This window comes from Sturnira hondurensis, unplaced genomic scaffold, assembly GCF_014824575.4.
Source record: "Sturnira hondurensis isolate 20B ecotype Veracruz unplaced genomic scaffold, ASM1482457v3 Scaffold0007401, whole genome shotgun sequence".
Classification (NCBI taxonomy): Eukaryota; Metazoa; Chordata; class Mammalia; order Chiroptera; family Phyllostomidae; genus Sturnira; species Sturnira hondurensis.
The window spans coordinates 1,532,768-1,545,880 of record NW_028080032.1 but is presented as its reverse complement, the minus strand read 5'-3'; the positions used below and the strand labels follow the sequence as shown (position 1 = coordinate 1,545,880).

Sequence of the window (13,113 nt, the reverse complement as noted above, 5' to 3'; positions counted from 1 at the left end):
AAATGCTGCACCAGGTAAATGCCAGGAGAGAGTTCTCTTAAGTGGCTGCCCTCTTCACTTCCCTCTTACAAGTATCTTTTCTCTATCCCTTAATGGTTGGGGTTGGTATCTTCTCAGGTGTGAAGGCATGGGAGGATCACATATGAGGGAAGGGCGGGGGAAGAACTGATAAATAGTGAGTGTAAGGTTTAGGAAATGCTTGAGTATATAGTGGCTCTTCTTCAGGACATTTTCTCTATGTTACTGTTGTATTAATTATGAATTTAAAACACCAAAATAGACAAATTAGTTAACCAGGTGAGATATTACTTAATATTATAGTCGTATCTCTTTAACATGTCAGTTCTTACTTAGACTTACAACATATTTATAAATTTTATTGCTTACAATTATTTCTTCTATCCCATGTGTTCTGTAGTGTTTGTGAGAGATTAAGTGGCGAACTTTTACTATTTGCCTGTCTAAAAATATATTTTGATCTTATCTGGAAAGATAATTACTTGTTTTAGAATTCTAAGTTGAGCATAATTTTTTTCTCAGCATTTTAGAGATATTTTAGAGATATCTCTGGAATCTGTTATTACAACTGAGAAATGTTTTAATTATCAATTTAAAATTTAAATTCAGTGGATTAAAAATGAGCCATTTTATTCTTTCTCATGATTCTGTAAGTTGCTTGGTATCAGTGGTCTGTCCTTTTGCTGTTACCTGGGTCTGTAATTACTTTGGCTCTCAAATTAAATAAAGCATTGAAGATGACTACTCACGTGGCTGTCAGTTGATATTTGAAGTGGTGGAATCATACCTGAGGCTGTTAATTGTTGCCCTTCAAGTTCTCCTTTATGTGGCTGCTGTATGTGGATTCAGCTTCTCCTAACATGGTGGTTGAGATTTGAAGGATGGTGACCCACAGCCAGAGTCGCAAGAAGAAAGAAGTTGAATTTACCAGTCCTCTGAAGGCATCCGAAGTCTCAGGGGCCACTTCTGCTGCATTCTGTTGGTCAGAGTATTCTAAGCACAGCCACAGGAAGCTGCAGCTCTCAATATAAGAAGCAACATGTACTTACAGGGAAGGAGAAGATTGCTGGGTGCATCTGTGCAGACTAGTTACCACAGAAGTGTGCTCTCCACCTCACTGTGACTCCTTTCTTGGTTGTCTGTCTTGCTCTTCAGATTTATTTTTTTGTATAATGTTCTGTAATTCTACAATTAAATCTTGAGATACAGACTAGTGTTTATTTAGCTGGCTTGGGATGCAGTATATTGTACATCTTCATTTGGAAGATTCAAATTTTTAATCAGTTTTGAAAAATCTCAATCATTCTCTCTTTGGGTAGTGCTTCTCTGTATTCTCTGCCTGCATAATCTTGGTTTCAGCCAAGAACTTGGAAGTCTTTAACAGAGTTTGTTGGATAGTCTCATATAATAGTTTCTTATGTGCTAGAGGGAAAATATTTACTTATCCAGGACTGAGCCCCTGTAAGCTGTCTTCTCAGAAAAGGACTGGACCTCTTGCAAAGCACTACCTAAACTGGCTATGGCCCAGTGGAGCAGACAATTCTGGGTTATCCCAAAATTTGGACCCCAGCCCTTAATTATGCCAAGGATAGGTCTCTTGACTTTCAGGCCATACCCATTGATGTGGCAAATTCTCTACCATATTTTCCCATTTCACAGTCTCACTGTGAATGCTTAGAACCCAGCTCCTGATTCATGCCAGGCAGGGCAGTTAACCTAACCATGAGTATCAAGCAAGCAGGTTAGGAGGTTAGGGATAGCAACAGGTTTCTGAAACATGTGAAAGATTGTACACATCACATTGTGATTGTATGCCTGCCTCTGATCACACAGGCAAAGGGCCAGTGCTTTCCTAACTGTGCAGTTTAAGAGCCTTACAACCCAAGTACTGGGATCCCATTCTGAATATGACATCTCACCCTGCCAGAGTGCTGTGCACTGCCTAGAGTGTCATGGTTGGAAGGAGACATGCACACTTAATAATGCTGTTACCGTGTGCCTTCTGTAATGAATGCTGTTCCAGCAGGCTAGTATGAGTGCTGCTTGGCTGTTTGCCTTTTCCTGTTTCTCTTCTCTGTGTCTCTGTTGCATTCAGAGTTCTTTTTGTCAAACCTCTTTCAGTTAATTAAAACCTTTCATCCATGTTTAACCTGCTATTTAATCTGCATTTAATATACTCTTTAACTTGTCTATTTTTAGTTACCGTACATTTCATTTGAGAATATGTTTCATTATTTTTTTAATTCAAATTCTGCCAGTTCTTTTTTTATATACTCCTCTTATTTTTCAACCTGTTTCCATTTCCTCTGTTTATGTCCTTCATAATTTTACAGTAACTTATTTCATAGTCTATTTTAGATTGTTTTATTATTCCTACCATTCTTAACTATGGAATATATTGATTGAAATTGCTGGATTATTTATATGTGTACTTTTAAAAATATATATTTTATTGGCTATGCTATTACAATTGTCCCATTTTCCCCCCTTCACTCCCCTCCACACCCTCCATATTCCCCTACTTTAGTTCATGTCCATGTGTCATACTTATAAGTTCTTTAGCTTCTACATTTCCCATACTATTCTTACCGTCCCTGTCTATTTTCTACCTACCATCTGTGCTACTTATTCTCTGTACCTTTTCCCCCTCTGTGCTCCTCCCACTCCCTTGTTGCTAACCCTCCATGTGATCTCCATTTCTGTGGTTCTGTTCCTGTTCTAGTTGTTTGCTTAGTTTCTTTTTGTTTTAGTTTTAGGTGTGGTTATTAATAAATGTGAGTTTGCTGTCATTTTACTGTACATGTTTTTTATCTTCTTGGATAAGTCCCTTTAACATTTCATATAATAAGGGCTTGGTGATGATGAACTCCTTTAACTTGACCTTATCTGGGAAGCACTTTATCTCCCCTTCCATTCTAAATGAAAGCTTTGCTGGATAGAGTATTCTTGGATGTAGGTCCTGGTGTTTCATGACTTGGAATACTTCATTCCAGCCCCTTCTTGCCTGCAAGGTCTCTTTTGAGAAATCAGCTGACAGTTCTTTTCTTTTTTAAGATTTATTTGTTCTTTTTGAAAAAAATATTTTATTGATTATGCTATTAGAGTTGTCCCATTTCCTCCCTTCATTCCCCTCCACCCTGCACACCCTCTCACCCACATCCCCCCTCCTTTAGTTCATGTCCATGTGTCATAAGTTCTTTAGCTTCTACATTTCCCATACTACTCTTGCCCTCCCCCTGTCTATTTTCTATCTATCATCTATGCTACTTATTCTCTTTACTTTTCCCCCTCTCTGCTCCTCCCACTCCCTTGTTGCTAACCCTCCAGGTGATCTCCATTTTTGTGGTTCTGATCCTGTTCTAGTTGTTTGCTTAGTTTGTTTTTGTTTCTGTTTTATGGGCACTCCTTTGTAGGTAACTGTCCTTTTCTCTTTCTTTCTTTTAAGATTCTCTCATCTTTCATCTTGGCTAGTATAATTATGATGAGCCTTGGTGTGTTCTTCCTTGGGTCCAACTTCTCTGGGACTCTGAGCTTCCTGGACTCCCTGGAAGTCTATTTTCTTTGCAAGATTGGAGAAGTTCTCCTTCTTTATGTCTTCAAATAAGGTTTCAATTTCTTGCTCTTCTTCTTCTCCTTCTAGCACCCCTGTAATTCAAATGTTGGAATGTTTAAAGTTGTCCTGGAGGTTCCTAAGCCTCTCCTCATTTTTTCTTTTTTTGTGTGTTCTTGTTTCTTCATTCTGTTCTGGTTGAATCTTTCTTTCTTTCTTCTGGCCCAAACTGTTGATTTGAATCCCAGTTTCCTTCCCTTCACTGTTGATTCCCTGTAAATTTTCCCTTATTTCACTTTTCATAGCCTTCATTTTTTCCTCTAATTTATGACCATATTCAACAAATTCTGTGAGCATCCTGATTACCAATGGTTTGAACTGTGCATCTGATAGGTTAGTTATCTCTTTGTCACTTAGTTGTATTTTTTTCTAGAGCTTTCATCTGTTTTTTCATTTGGGCTACTTTTTTTTGTTCTCGGTGGGCGTGTTACATAGTAAGGGGCGAAGCCTTAGGTGTTCACCAGGACGGGGCAACCCATGTTGCTGCATTGTGACACTGTATGTGGGGTATGCAGGGGAGGGGTCTGAGAGGGAACAGTGCTGCTTGCTCTGTATTCTGCTGGTTTTCAGTCACTTCTCTCAATACCCAAAATCAAATTGGACCCTTCTGGTGCTGATTCCTGGGTGGGTGGGTTTGCGTACATTCTAGGAACTTGTGGGTCTCTTTAGCGAACTCTCCCGTGAGGCTGGGAGTTTCTCCCACTGCCTCCTTAACCCCCACAGGTGTTTTCAGTCAGAGGCTTTGAGGCTTAATTTCCCCATGCTGGAACCCTTGGTCATGTAGTCTATGTCTCTTCCCAGTTGTTTTTCTCAGTTCATCTTCACGTAGATGTAGGACCACCCTGTCCACCATTTGCTGCCTCAGTGGGTCTGCCAGCTGCTACCTTGCCACGAGTCCTCTCTGCCCTGCTGCCCGTTTCTGGCCCTCCTACCAGTCTGGACGAATGTTTCTTCTTTAATTCCTTGGTTATGGGACTTCCATATAGTTCAATTTTCTGTCAGTTCTGGTTGGTTTTTGTTTTTAAATTTTGTCATTGTCCTTTTGATTGTGCAAGGAGGCACAATGTGTCTACCTGTGCCTCCATCTTGGTCAGAAGTCTGTATGTGTACTTTTTCATTGTGCTGTGATTTTCAGGCACATACTGGACAGGTTGGAAGACCTGTGAGCCCCACAGAGCCGTTGAGCAGTTTCAAGTTTACTCCTGCTGGAACCTTTGGCACTTCAGTGGTTTAGGATGAATTTTTATGTTAATTTCATGGCTGAGGATTCCACCACCTTGTGGGTAGCATAACTTTGCAACTCTAAACAGATTCTGGCACAAGGCTGGTGTTTTAGTATTTTCCTGTATTTTTATTGCTCTCTCCTTTCCCTTTCCCCCTACCAAGGCCCTATATAGACAGCAGGCTTCCACATTGCGTCCCTTGGTTAGTGAGTGAAGGTTTTTTAGTTGTATTTTCATGAAGACTGAATTTCTCAAGAGAATGAAGGAAAAAGCTCTGTTGAATAGTTACTATTCTAAGGAATGATAAGCAAACTTACCCTTGTGAACCAGAGAGTATTATATGAGGATATCTATAAATTGAGTACTCCTTTGTGTGTCAGGCATTGTGTAAAGAATGGGAAGTTGAAGTGCTTCACAAATATGGGCTTAACTAGAATTGGTTCACTCCCATTTCTCTTCTACCCCTTTGGAGTATTTGGGTACTAGCTCTAAGCTCTCCTGGCTCCCAAATATTCTAACAGCCAGGCTGAAACTTCCAAAGGGGTGACTATTTTTTACCCCTAGCTTTATTGAGATATGATTGACATAAAACATTGTTAAGTTCAGGTGTATACTCTGACGATTTGATAAATGTATATGGTGAAATGTTTACCACAATAAGGTCAAGACATCCTTCACCTCATGTAATTACCATTTTGTTATCGTTATGATGAGAACATTAAAACTCTACTCTTGGCAACTTTCAGGTGTACAGTACAGTATTGTTAAGTATAGTCATTATGCTATACATTTAGATCCTTATTCATCTTATAACTGGAAGTTTGTACATTTTCCATCAACCAACATCTCCATTTGCCCCATTGCTTAGCCCCTGCCAACCACCATTCTACTCTGTTTCTACGAGTTGGATGTTTTAGTTTATTTTTGTTTTTTAAAAATATTTTTATTATAGTTGACATTCAGTATTATTTTGTTTTAGTTTCAGGTGTATAGCATAGTGGTTAGACAATCATATACTTTACAGTGATCCCCCTAATATTTCAAGTACCTATCAGGTACCATGCACAGGTACTACAGTGTTATTGACTGTATTCCCTGTGTTGTACTTTACATTCCTGTGACTGTTTTGTAACTACCAATTTGTAGTTCTTAATCCCTTTATCTTTTTACACAGCCTCTTCGCCTCCCTCCCCTCAGGCAACCATTAGTCTGCTCTCTGTATCTATGAGTCTGTTTCTATTTTGTTTGTTCATTTATTTTGTTTTCTAGATTCCACTTATAAGTGAAATTACATGGTATTTGTCTTTCTCTGACTTATTTCACTTAGCATAAAACCCTCTAGGTTCATCCCAGCTATCACAAATAGTAAGGTTTCTTTGTTATGATTGAGTAATAATTCACTATATAAATGTACCACAACTCTCTTTTTTAAAATCTGTAATTGAGATCAAACAGTATTTGTCTTTCTTATTGTCTAACTTATTTCACTTAGCATAATGCCCTCAAAGTGCCCATGGTGTTGCAAATGTCAGGATTTTCTTTTTTTTATGGCTGAATAATAATCAATTCTGTGTATATTTTCTTTACTCATTTATCCATTTTCTTTACTCATTTATCCACCAGTAGACCCTGAGGTTGTTTCTGTTTCTTGGCTGTTGTGAATAATGCTGCAGTGGCCCTGGCCATTGTGGCCAATGGAACATCGTTACATAGACTGAACGGTTGCTGGTTCGATTCCTGGTTGGGATGTACAGTCAGATTGCAGTTCCATCCCATTAGGGCATGTATAAGAAGGCAACCAATTGATATCTGTCTCTCAAATCAATGTTTCCTTCTCTTTCTCTCTCTCTAAAAGCAATGAAAAAAATGTCCTCGGGTGAGTATAAAATAATAATGCTGCAATGAACATGGAAGTGCAGGTATCTCTTCATCATAGTGATTCATCTCCTTTGGCTATATGCCCAGAAGTGGGATTGCTGGATCATATGGTAGTTTTTATTTTTAAGGTTTTGAGAAATTACTGTACAGTTTTCCATAATGGCTGTATGATATTTACATTCCAAGCAATCCATACAAACCCTGGTTCCCTTTTCTCCATAACCCTACCAGTATTTACCTCTTATCTTTTTATAATAGTCATTCTGACAGGTGTGAGCTGTGATTTTGATTTGCATTGTCAAAGGAGTAATTATTGATTATTATTGTTAGGTGTTTATTAATTTACTAGTTTCCCCCCCAAGAATGAATGGATTTGTTTAACCTTGTAGTATAATTGTTTTCTGTTTTGTTAATTATTATATCCTTCTTTTTGTTTTCATTGAACAGATGTGCTTTATTTTTTTCTAGTTTTTTAAGATGGATGCTTAAGTCATTGTGATCCTTCTTCTTTTCTAGTATATATGCTTAAAGCTATAAATTTCTTCCTAAGCAGATGTACTTTAATTGTATCCTTCTTATTTTGTAGGAACTTTGTTTTTCAAGTAAAAATATTTTATAGTTTTCATTGTAGGTTATTTAAATACCTCATGATCAAAACCCCTTATACTGTTTCTACTTATTTGGGAATTTTCTAATGATGATTTTGTTATTGGTATTTAGCATAATTCCTCTTGTCTATTTTGGTAAATGTTCCATAAGCCCTTGCAAAATGTGATAGTTGTCAGGTGCATTGAAGTACATGAATCCCTTAGCTCAGGTTTGTTAATTGTGTTGTAAAAATGTGCTATGTATTTACTAATATTTTTGTCTACTTGTTCTTTCAGTCACTAAAGGTGTATTAAAATCTCAAGCTATGATTTTAGATTTGTATATTTGTTCTTTCATTGCTATTGCTATGTACATTTTGAGGCTCTATTAATAGGTATGTATAATTTATGATTGCTTTATCTTTCTGTTAAATTGAATCCTTAATCATCATGAGATGTCTCTTTTATGGTCTAGCCATATTGATCATACTTTTTTAAAAAGACTTTATTTACTTATTTTTAGAGAGAGGGAAGGAAGGAAGAAAAAGGGGGAGAGAAACATCCAGAAATATCCATCAGTTGCCTTTTATACATGCCCTAACCAGGGACTTAGCCCTCAACCCAGGCATGTGCACTGACTGGGAATGAACTGATGACCTTTGGCTTTGCAGGGTGCCATCCAGTTAGCTAAACCATACTGTGGTTAGGGTTCTAGTCATACTTTTTAATCCAAAGTCTACTTGTCTGATATTAGTCGAGCCTGTATTTTGGGATCTCCAAACAAATATTTGAGTCCCTGCTGAATTCCCAAACTGCAGCTGTCAATAAATCCCACCCATGTACATGAAGTTTCTAATCAGCATTAATTTGTATGTTGTTAATTATGAATGGACAAAAGAGTATATCATCAGAGATTGAAGGAAGACTTGAGAAAGAGAGGAAAAATTGAATGAGGAGACTCAGAGGGTCAGAAAGATTTTAGGGAGCAAAAGAAGACTTTTAAAACACTGTAATGAGTATTCTCAGAGCAATAAAGGAAGCAATTATAACTGTGTAACTAGATCGGGATTTTGTAAACAAGGGGAATCCTGAGACTAGGAAGAGCTCTTGTAAATTAAAGTGCTTAATGGGAATAAAAATTCAGTACCCTGGCCCAGTAGTTCAGTTGGTTAGTCCATCGACATGATACGCTAAGGTTTTGGGTTCAGTTCCCATCAGGGTGCATAGAATACTCAACCAGTGAATGCATAAATAAGTGGAACAACAAGTTGATGTTTATTTCTTTCTCTCTTCCAATTCATCTCTCTCTAAAATCAATAAATTAAAAAAAGAAAAGAATTAAAAATTCAGTGAAGTGTGGAAAGATGGTTGAGGCCTACTGCCCAGAAAGTAGAGCAAAAAGATTATAGACAAAAATTGGTGATAAATCATGAGAAAATTAGAGGCTATGAAAAGTTAGAGTTCTAGAAAAAGAAAAAATAATGGGGAGGGAAGTCATGAAAGAGATTGTACAAAGAAATTTTCAAGAAAGAATGGACAGTTTCCTTTTGAGAGTTGCTGTGAGTGGGTACCCAGCCAAGTCAATGAAAAAGAGTTGTACCAAGGAACATCATCCTAAAATTTCAGAACATTGGGAGTATAGAACATCCTAAAGGAAAAACAGGTCATGTACAGAGAATCAGACTCGGGACAGCCTTCTCAGCAGCAACAGCTAGGAACAGTGGACAAATTCTTTCAATATTCCAATAATACTGGTTTCTAACCCAGAACTCTCTTACAGCCCAACTTTCAATCACATGTTAATGTGGAATAGAGACATTTCCAGAAATGTAAATTCTAAGTAATTTCCTTTGAATGTATCCTTTTTTTAGGAAGGATGTGGCTTTCCTAAATGAGGGGGTCAACAGAGAAACAGTGAGACATGAAATCCAGGAAGTAGGGAATTTAACAGGTGAGGGCATAAGCAAACCCCACGATGATCAACTGTGTATCCTGCCTACAAAGCAGCCAGTCTGACTGGACCAGGACGGAAGGTTCCATGAAAGATGTCTCCAACAAAAAATGACATGAATAAGATACCTCATGTATTTAAATATATTGAGAAGAGATTTTTTTTTTAGGTCTATCAGAGTGTAGTAACGATTTAGTGATAGTAATACAAGAAACTAAATAAAAGAAGAATGGTGCAACACTTTAAGCAAACAAAAGAGTGTGCAAGATAGCAAAGTAAGCTCCGCTCTGCTTTGAACAAAGCTTACAGTTCATTATAGTTAACTTCTAAATTTGGAAGGCTAGGGACCAAGCTGTGTGGGAGGGTGGGTTGTAAGCATTGCCTTTTTTTTTTTTAATATATTTTATTGATTATACCATTACAGTTGTTCTATTCCCCCCTTCATTCCCTTCCCCCCGCACACTCCCTCCTCCACCATTCTCCCCCCTTAGTTTATAACCACGTGTCTCAAGTTCTTTAGATTCTATAGTTCCCCCACTATTCTTGCCCTCCCCCCTATCTATTTTCTACCTACTGTCTATGCTATTTTCTGTACCTTCTCCCCCCTTCTCCTCCTCCCACTCCCCTGTTGCTAACCCTCCATGTGTTCTTCATTTCTATGGTTCCACTCCTGATCTAGCTGTCCTCTTGGTTTGCTTTTGTTTTAGGTGTGGTTAATAACTGTGAGTTTGCTGTCCTTTCACTGTTCATATTTTTCATCTTCTTTTTCTTAGATAAGTCCCTTTAGCATTTCATATAATAAGGGCTTGGTGATGATGAACTCCTTGAACTTGACCTTATCTGAGAAGCACTTTATCTGTCCTTCCATTCTAAAGGAAAGTTTTGCTGGATAAAGCAATCTTGGCTGTAGGTCTTTGAATTTCATGACTTGGAATACTTCTTTCCAGCCCCTTCTTGCCTGTAAGGTCTCTTTTGAGAACTCAGCTGACAGTCTGATGGGAACTCCTTTGTAGGTGACTGTCCCCTGATCTCTTGCTGCTTCTAGGATTCTCTGCTCCATTTTGGTCTTGGCTAATGTAATTATGATGTGCCTTGGTGTGTTCCTTCTTGGGTCCAACTTCTTTGGGACTCTGTGAGCTTCCTGGACTTCCTGGAAGTCTATTTCCTTGGCCAGACTGGGGAAGTTCTCCTTTAGCATTCGTTCAAATACGTTTTCCACTCGTGGCTGTTTCTTTCCCCCTTCTGGTACCCCTATAATTCGGATGTTGGAACGTTTAAATATGTCTTGGAGGTTCCTAAGCCTCTCCTCATTGTTTTGAATTCTCATTTCTTCATTCCTTTCTGGTTGGATGTTTCGTTCTTCCTTCTGGTCCATTCCATTGATTTGAGTCCCAGTTCCCTTTCCATCGCTATTGGTTTCCTGGACATCTCCCTTCATTTCAATTAGTTTAGCCTTCATATGTTCCTCTAATTTGTGACTATGTTCCTCTAATTTGTGACTATAATCTGCCAGTTCTGTGAGCATCCTGATAAATAGTGTCTTGAATTGTGCTTCTGAGAGGCTGGCAATTTCTCGGTCGCTTAGAGTTAATGGCTCTGGGACTTTGAGTTCTTCTTGTACCATCTTTTGGCTTTTTCGTGCCTATTCCTTAGCAGGATCGGAGCCCTAAGGTGTTCACTAGCGCAGGGCAACTAGGTCGCTGGGACTTCCGCCAAGATGGAGGCATAGGTGGAAACACTGTGCCTTCTCCCACAACCAAGTTTGAATACAACAAAGGTTTGGAGAAACAAAGACACAACCAAAGGAGAGAAAATTGAATTATATGGAAGTCCGACTACATCTAACCGTTCATCGGGGACAGTAAGAGGGGTGGAGCCAGCAGCGAGCAGGGTCGGGCAGGACAGGTCCCCAGACCTAGGCGCGCAGGCAGCCGGAACCAGTTGGGGTGCGGGGCAGACTGACCAAGGTCGCGCATTTGCGCACAGTGAGACGGACCACGCAGGCCCCAGGGGGCGAACCCAGTGGTGGAGGGCTGACAGCGGTGGCACACTCACGTGCAGTGGGCCGAAACGCGTGGGCCCGGTGACGGCAGCAGCTGCGGCACTGGTGACGGCCGAGGCGGCAGGCGGCAGAAGGACGCCATAGTCCCTCTTTGACCCCACCCCCACATACAGCATCACAACCCAGCGACCTAGTTGCCCTGCGCTAGCATTGCCTCGTTTTTAATGGAAACTATGTAAAACTGAAATAATAAGAAATTATAGTGCAAACATGGTATTTAGTAATATGGTGGTGAATACCAGAACAAATAGTTACAGTTTTCAGTGTGATTGTTCCTGGTAGGTGAGAGTTGGGGTGGAGTGCTAGCAGGATGGAACAGAGAGGCCTGTTTTGGTGTCATTCTAATCTGTGTGTGCATTACTAAGATAAAAAAAATTAAATGGGTAAATAAAATTTAAAAGGAATTAACTTACGCCGGTTTTCATATGGATATATCTACTTTTGACTATTTGGGTTGAAAACTATAGAACATGTTTCCCAGAGTAACAGAAAACTTAGTTGGCCTCTTGCGCCTCAGTTGTTTATTCTCTGCCTTTCCCTGGAATGAAATTAATTATCTATGCAAACAGCTCATCCTTCAAATGAAAGAAAGGTCTTCTGACCTTCCTGCAAGTAAGAAAGTAAGAGAGGGTTTTTTGTTCTTTGTTTTGTTTTTGTTTTCCAACTGCTGTGGCCCTGGTCTTGAACTCTTTTAGGCCAGAATTCCTGGAAATGGCTATGGTGGGTGAGGTGAGAGAGTTTTTGGTACTACAGCTTTCAAGGACTCTTGACTTCTGAGCCACTACTGTTTGTGGCAGGGAGACACCTCCTATACAGTATTTTAGTGACTCCTTTCTCAGTTGAAAGTAGTGGTTATAGTAGATTCGTCTCTCCAATGCTCCTTAGTGATCCTAATTCTAAATCTAGTTCTCCATGCACCCCAATGTTTTAGAATTTCCCAAAGATAAGTTCCTTAGGGGCCAAGGGTCAGCTGCTTGTTTTGTAAAGGCAGTTTTACTGGGACATAGCCATTCCCATTTGTTTAGGTATGGTCTCTGCCTGCTTTTATGCTAAAATGATAGAGTTGAATAGTTGCAACAAAGACCTTATTGCCTACAAAGTCTGAAATATTTATGTATAAATGCTGATTTGGGTATATACATGTACCTCTTAAAGCACATGGCTAGAAACAGCTTTATTGGACATCACAGAGTCTAAATATTTGCATCCATTGGATGCCTACCTCCTTGCAGCTAGTCAGAGTAAACTTTCAATGAAGTCACCTTGGGTTAAACTGGCTGCAAGGGCGGGTAAATTAGCAAGGCCACAGCAGGGCTGTTTCCTTTGCAAGTGGAGGCAAGAAATAGACATGGACATGTAATGATCTTAATTATGGACTTTATCCATTTAAACACAAAGCTTGAATGAAAAGAAAGCAAATTTTAGTAATAAATTATTGTCAAAATTGTCAAATTAATATGCATGCCATCTCCCTCTGAAAAGTTTATGGATCTATCCTCTGCTTTAAAGGTATTTTTTAAAGTATGTATAATACGTTCAGGTTTCACTCTTAGGATTTTAAATTTTCAACTTGGTTTCCAGTGAAGCAGTAATATGAAAGGTTCCTAGCTCATTGTCTCTCTCTGTAGGTCATTTCCTTTGCTTCCTGCATCTGTTTTCTTGGATTAGTTAGGTATTATACCAAAGTCTAAATTTCTTTTGGCTACAAAGCTTGCTCTGCTGCTTTCCCCTCCCCACAGTCCACTTTATTTTGGGTGGGAAAATTTTTGTTGAGAGGGCTTGAT

General features: G+C 39.1%; 1 protein-coding gene across 1 annotated transcript in view; it reads left to right on the top strand.

Annotated features, from left to right (window-relative positions):
- The window catches only part of SLX4IP (SLX4 interacting protein), a 215,088-nt gene that overhangs the window by 21,163 nt on the left and 180,812 nt on the right, over positions 1-13,113 (top strand). The window lies entirely within an intron of this gene.